At 36.8% G+C, this 7,521-nt stretch overlaps 1 long non-coding RNA gene across 1 annotated transcript; it reads right to left on the bottom strand.

Moving 5' to 3' along the window:
* Window positions 1-4,936: 4,936 nt before the first annotated feature.
* LOC145553817 (uncharacterized) lies at window positions 4,937-7,170 on the bottom strand. The gene is made up of 2 exons (XR_014089865.1): window positions 6,174-7,170; window positions 4,937-5,136 (listed from the first exon to the last, which is right to left on the bottom strand). It is a non-coding gene; the product is annotated as an uncharacterized LOC145553817 (long non-coding RNA).
* Window positions 7,171-7,521: the final 351 nt, after the last annotated feature.

The raw sequence follows: 7,521 nt of genomic DNA, 5'->3' as shown, positions 1-7,521 counted from the left end.
TAACATCATAACCCATGGACGTGCAACCCCCTCTCCATTCACAAAATTGTTATTTTTATCCACGTCTGACTGACGGACATATTTCTTTTTTTTTTTCCTGATAATGTCTGTTTGAGTATTTATGGAAACACTCATTTAAGGGGCTCGAGAATTCTTGAACTTTTCTTGTTACCTGTTAAATCCGTCTCAGCCCTCTGAATAACAGTCCTGCACAAACACAGCGCAGACATACAGTAAGTCAGTGGAGCACAGTGGGGGGAAAACAAGTATTGAAAATGGCAAACTTTTCTTAACACATGCAAATTTAGTGTGCAGATTGACATGAAACCTCCAACAACCCGAATGTCAACAAATTATTCAATTTATTTTAGTTATCAGCGATAAAATGAGCTGCACAATGATGCAGTTCTTGCTGCATTGCAGCAACAACAAAAAAAAAAAAGAGGCCCTGAGTTCAGCATGGAGTTTGCATGTTCTCAGTGTTGGTTAGTCCAGGGCACTCCAGCTACTGGAAGAGGAAAGAATTCAACAAAAATCAGATGCTTCCTGCAAGATTTTTCACAGAGTCCTAAGTAGAATAAACATAATAGTTGTTTGGGAGTCAAACCTACTCATCTTATGCACAGTCAGCAGCCAAGCCAAGGCAGCATAAAGAAACCTGTTTAAAGTTTACTGCACATGTGTGTCACCGGTCCTCTGCATGCTTGTGTCAATGTCATTTAACTACCCAAACATATCAACTAAACATGCCAAGAAGTACATTTTGGTCACTTATTTCATGGCGCAAGTTATTACACATATTTTATGGATTAAGTTGTATCTTCGCCTGATTTGTTAGGATCATCTTTTATGAATTTGATGCAACAAACACCTTCAGAACACCATTCTCATGATTATTTTCCTTGACGTACTGCAACATGTTCACTCAAGTGACCTCTGAAATGGTTCCAGGGCGCCACTGTGTGCCCACTGCTTTTAACAGTGTGTTCTAGTCATCACTGTTTTTTTTTGTATTTGCAGAGACGTTTCTTTGCTTTCTCTGACAAATATTGTCCCCGTCTTTAGTGTTGACAAAGTCAACTTCAATTTCGGATCTCCGTTCCGTTTCTGCAAATCATTTTATGTAATCTTGTGTTTTTTAAATGTAGCGTGATTGCAGTGTCTCTTCATCCTGCTGCACTTTGATACGGAACAGTCTGGAAGGGTTCGGCGCAGATTGCTCTGTGATGACCACTGCTGCTACAACGCATCACATCATGGCAGCAAGACCCATGCCAAAAATAGCACACTGCGTTTTACGTAAAAGGTGACTAATTTTATGTCTTCAGGACGAGATTATTAAATTTCGTGGTGAGAAACGACCGCGTTAAATTGCAGGGATTAATCTGCTTTAATATGGCTCAGCTTGTTTGATTTCCGTTCTGCTGCTTTTTAATCTGAGCGAAAAGCCGCTGAATCTTTTACTGTCGGATGTGAGCGTCTGCCTGTTTCGTCCCTCTTACTTGCCTTTCTATGGCCTGTGGCCTCAATCCATGTCTTCCTGTGGTGCTTGGCTAGTATTTACCACTTCGACTGCTTCCTGCTTGTACTTTTTCCTCTCCGAGTACCAGGAAAAGAAACGCATGACCACGATGAGTGCTCACCATTCACCCCTATAATCCTGTGGAGGAGAAAGGGCAGAGACTGCCTAGAGGCAGAACCCTGCTGTTATGACCGAGTGCTGTGTGACATTCTCTGCAGCATCCCCTCTAGTTTTGCATGACAACTGCAGTGGTCATATTTCTTTCTTCCTTTTTCCTTACTTTTTCTCCCCCTTCTTTGGTTTCTGGGCAAAAAGAGGCTTAGCTACATGGCTACACGATAAATAAATACTTACATAAGCAACGTTTGTGCCTCATTGCAACCAAGAGAATCGCAAGCCGCACGCTTGCATGAGCTCCTGTTAATGGTGGCGCTAAATCTTTTCAAAGTTCAGTGAAAGCACTTTCTCCTGAGTCTTATATGGAGAGCCATTTCAGCCAAAATTAAATAAATAAATAAATGGGTGAAATAAATAAAAAATGAGTAAAATAAATCAAAAAATGAAGAAAATGAGTGAAATAAATAAATAATTTGTTAAATAAATAATTTAGCTTTTTCATTAACCCATTTTTTCATTTATTTATTTTTCATATTATCAATTTCTCAATTTCCCTTTTTTCATTAATCTATTTTTCATTTACCCACTTTTCATTAATCTATTTTTCATTTAACCATTTTTTAATTTAGCTTTTTCATTAACCCCATTTTTCATTTCTTTATTTTTCATATTATCAATTTCCCAATTTCTCTTTTTCATTAATCTATTTTTTATTTATCCCTTTATCCATTTACCCATTTTTCATTAATTTATTTTTCAATTAACCTCTTTTCAATTTCCCTTTTTTACTAACCCAATTTTTTCATTTATTTATTTTTCAGATTATCAATTTCTCTATTTCTCTTTTTCATTAATCTATTTTTCATTAATCTATTTTTCATTTGTCCATTTTTCATTTATCCCTTTATCTATTTACCCATTTTTCATTAATCTATTTTTTAATTTAAACATTTTTTGATTTCCTTTTTCCTTTAACCCGATTTTCTATTTCCCAGTTTCATTAATCAATTTATCATATATCCCTTTTTTATTTACCCAATTTTCTTTTATCTATTTTTCATTCAACATTTGTTTGAAAAATCTTTACTTTTCCCATTTTCCAATTCCCCTTATTTATTTAGTATTTCCTTATTTTCTTATTTATCACATTCTATTTCCCCGCAAAACTTAGGGAAAAAATAAATGCAAATGAGGAGAGGCACGTCATCAGGCTACAACTTCCCCAATTGGTTGGTTAGCGTCACACCCATACTTTGCTTCAAGAAAGATGGCGACCTACTAACGGGTTATCAATAAGCTGAAGCTCATTAACTTCATTAGAAAATAGTGTTATTACTCCTGACTTTAGTTCTCGTGTGGCCGCTCAGACAGAACGTGTTTCAGTTGGCGGCTCTCATGGACTCAGAGCTTCACCGTCGGGAGTTTTTATAGTTTGAACGAAGCGGCCGCTGAAGTTGGCTTACGATTGAAGGTTCGGGACACCTTCGTAGCTACCAGCTGTGATCCAACTATAAGGAGCAACTTTACTGTACATCGTAAGTGAACTGCAATATCCAGAGGCAGCTCTACGGACCATCGAGCTGAAAGAATGAGAGTGGAGAGCCTTGGAGATCTGCATCGGAGGCCATCTTTCAGACATGCACCGCTGCTGTCCGTCCAGGATCCTCCGGTTGCCCAGACGTTGCACGGTAAGCTACTAACGCTGATGTTTGTTTTCCAACTACAGTCATATTTAATCAATAGGGCTCAATTACGATCGTGGAAGGGTTTGAGTTGATCTCGGCAATAGGTGACAAACTGAACGCCTCCAGGATGTTGAGACCAGCACGTCCTCTGATCCAATACATCTTATTAAGGATAAAATCAACAAAACGTGTTCAAATTAATGGCCCAACAGGTTGATTAAAGACAGTAAAAAGGTAGGAGAGGTTTCGAGTCGATCGCCTTGTTTTACCTTTGTAAACAGACAACCTGAATACAGTGACCTTTAGTGAGGATACAGAATGGAGAATGGATAAAAGCTGAACTCCTGCTACAATCTTTGCCTCTCTTGGTTACATCCCTGAGGTGTGCCAAGTGTGGCCCACATGCATATGCACTGTTGAAAATGAGAAGCTGACATTCACAAATGACATTGAAATAAATTCTAGTCCAACTTCTGGTTTGTTGCGATTCCTCTGGATCCTGTTGGAGGAAAAATATCCCAACTTCACAAGATGTGGCTTTAACCTAACTCCTGTCAGTCTGAAGCTTCTCATATTTAGGTCATCAAACCAAAGTTCAGATCTACCATAACTGGTTCCATCGCCACCAGGTCAAAAGTACAGCTTTTTGGCGCAGCACATTTATTAATGTTTCCATCATGTATGTTTTCAGATGCAGACCATCCTGCAGGCCTCTGGTCTCAGTGTTTCCCTTCAGACTCCCAGTGGGCTCACAGCTTCAGAATGACCAGAGACCTTCACCTTTCTGGAGCAGGAACACCCGGTCAAATGCACTGGTGACACATTCATTTTAAAAAATGTGTCTGTTCTTATACCATTGATATGCATTAACCGTTTGTATTTTACCGTTTTGAATAAACAAACTGTTTGATTATTATGAAATCTGTGTTCCTTCTAATATGTGAAGTTCTAATTTAATCAAATCTCATGTTTTCACGTCCCAGAGACAATAAAATGATCGTTTGTTTGTGGCTTAAAGTAAACGAAACAATCTTAATAGAACAAAGCTACAAAAATAGAATACAGATTGAAAGTTTTGGACCTGTTTTATTTTTTGGTTTCAGTACACTGAAGATTCTTCAACATGAAGCTAAACAGTGAGTGGAGTACCTTGTATGTACGACAACGTAGAAATGAACAAACATGACATATTGGGTTCTTAATAGCAACCCTAGCAGTTATTTTACACAGCTTGGTTTATTGAATAATGATTGTGTTCATTTACAGACGCCTTCAATTGGAAATATGCAATCTGAAGTATCAGTGAAATAGTTTAACCAGTCAGTCCTCAGGTCGTCTGCCCTGCATGTTTCAGGCCTCAGTAAATGTCTGATGGATGAGCTAATGCTATCGTTTGTATCAGGGGCTCTGGAACAAACACTTTAAAATGTTAATGTCTTGTATAACAGAGTGATATAGACAAATGTTTTCATCTCACTGTCATTTCCACTCTATAGCTGAAGTTCATCACATTTCTGGATGTTCTGTGTTTCAGTTAAATTGAAGTTAGCAGGTTTTTAATCAGGGCCACAACACCCTGTGTGTGTTGGGTTTAAGAAAAGAGGCTGCTCTGTTTGAGCACCAGCATTCATTTTTCCTCTGATGTTTGGGTGAACTCTTCTCTGTGGAGGTCGGCCATCTCTCTGCTTCTTCCTGAAGGAGATCCATCAGGAGTTCTGGTGCTGCTCACAGTGCAGACGGTTCTCCTCACTGTTCGTCGTGTCAGCCCTGGTCCCTCTCAGCCAGGATCTCCAGTCATTCTGTTCCTTCACCCTTGAATAAACATAACAGAATATGTTCTGGGTGTTATTTATGATTCATTTGTTAATTGAAACAATCAAAATAAGATTAATTTATTTCCTTAACAGTTCCTTCTCCTGTTCCCTCAGAAGGGCAGAGTTTAGGAGTGACTAATTACATTTACTTAAATATAGTTGAGTAACTTTTTGAAACTCAAATGAACTTTTAGGAATACTCTTACTATGCTGAACTTTTTACTTTTACTCAAGTCATTTTATTATGAGGCATCACTATTATTTAAACTAATTTTTCATTTTGTCTTTAAAATACCAAAATTTCCACTGAACTTAATATTTTGGGCCTTCTAATTGTGTAATTTTTTTAAGATATGAAATAATAACTTGATCAGTTACTCAGTACTGATCAACTTTTTACCAAATGCTTCTTTACTCTTGTTTAATTTCTTATTCAGCTATAATTTACTTTGAGTAAAAACATGTTGAAGTGCTACTGTTATTCCTGGAGTATAAATTGTGGGTCCTCTGTCCACCTCTAAGGAACAGTAACCACATGTTGAGGCACACGTTGACCAAAAACAGGGAAACTAAGGTGGGCAAGTTATACATACAAAGAAATACTTAAATTAATAGTCATATTTACTTTATATGCATGTGGGCCACACTTGGCACACCTCAGGGATGTAACCAAGAGAGGCAAAGATTGTAGCAGGAGTTCAGCTTTTATCCATTCTCCATTCTGTATCCTCACTAAAGGTCACTGTATTCAGGTTGTCTGTTTACAAAGGTAAAACAAGGCGATCGACTCTAAACCTCTCCTACCTTTTTACTGTCTTTAATCAACCTGTTGGGCCATTAATTTGAACACGTTTTGTTGATTTTATCCTTAATAAGATGTATTGGATCAGAGGACGTGCTGGTCTCAACATCCTGGAGGCGTTCAGTTTGTCACCTATTGCCGAGATCAACTCAAACCCTTCCACGATCGTAATTGAGCCCTATTGATTAAATATGACTGTAGTTGGAAAACAAACATCAGCGTTAGTAGCTTACCGTGCAACGTCTGGGCAACCGGAGGATCCTGGACGGACAGCAGCGGTGCATGTCTGAAAGATGGCCTCCGATGCAGATCTCCAAGGCTCTCCACTCTCATTCTTTCAGCTCGATGGTCCGTAGAGCTGCCTCTGGATATTGCAGTTCACTTACGATGTACAGTAAAGTTGCTCCTTATAGTTGGATCACAGCTGGTAGCTACGAAGGTGTCCCGAACCTTCAATCGTAAGCCAACTTCAGCGGCCGCTTCGTTCAAACTATAAAAACTCCCGACGGTGAAGCTCTGAGTCCATGAGAGCCGCCAACTGAAACACGTTCTGTCTGAGCGGCCACACGAGAACTAAAGTCAGGAGTAATAACACTATTTTCTAATGAAGTTAATGAGCTTCAGCTTATTGATAACCCGTTAGTAGGTCGCCATCTTTCTTGAAGCAAAGTATGGGTGTGAGGCTAACCAACCAATTGGGGAAGTTGTAGCCTGATGACGTGCCTCTCCTCATTTGCATTTATTTTTTTCCTAAGTTTTGCGGGGAAATAGAATGTGATAAATAAGAAAATAAGGAAATACTAAATAAATAAGGGGAATTGGAAAATGGGAAAAGTAAAGATTTTTCAAACAAATGTTGAATGAAAAATAGATAAAAGAAAATTGGGTAAATAAAAAAGGGATATATGATAAATTGATTAATGAAACTGGGAAATAGAAAATCGGGTTAAAGGAAAAAGGAAATCAAAAAATGTTTAAATTAAAAAATAGATTAATGAAAAATGGGTAAATAGATAAAGGGATAAATGAAAAATGGACAAATGAAAAATAGATTAATGAAAAATAGATTAATGAAAAAGAGAAATAGAGAAATTGATAATCTGAAAAATAAATAAATGAAAAACTTGGGTTAGTAAAAAAGGGAAATTGAAAAGAGGTTAATTGAAAAATAAATTAATGAAAAATGGGTAAATGGATAAAGGGATAAATAAAAAATAGATTAATGAAAAAGAGAAATTGGGAAATTGATAATATGAAAAATAAAGAAATGAAAAATGGGGTTAATGAAAAAGCTAAATTAAAAAATGGTTAAATGAAAAATAGATTAATGAAAAGTGGGTAAATGAAAAATAGATTAATGAAAAAAGGGAAATTGAGAAATTGATAATATGAAAAATAAATAAATGAAAAAATGGGTTAATGAAAAAGCTAAATTATTTATTTAACAAATTATTTATTTATTTCACTCATTTTCTTCATTTTTTGATTTATTTTACTCATTTTTTATTTATTTCACCCATTTATTTATTTATTTAATTTTGGCTGAAATGGCTCTCCATAGTCTTATGCAATCGTGTAAAA

Source organism: Poecilia reticulata, chromosome 11 (assembly GCF_904066995.2).
Source record: "Poecilia reticulata chromosome 11, P_reticulata-male-v2, whole genome shotgun sequence".
Taxonomy (NCBI): domain Eukaryota; kingdom Metazoa; phylum Chordata; class Actinopteri; order Cyprinodontiformes; family Poeciliidae; genus Poecilia; species Poecilia reticulata.
The sequence above is the reverse complement of the archived record's forward strand: the minus strand, read 5'-3'. Positions and strand labels throughout refer to the sequence as shown.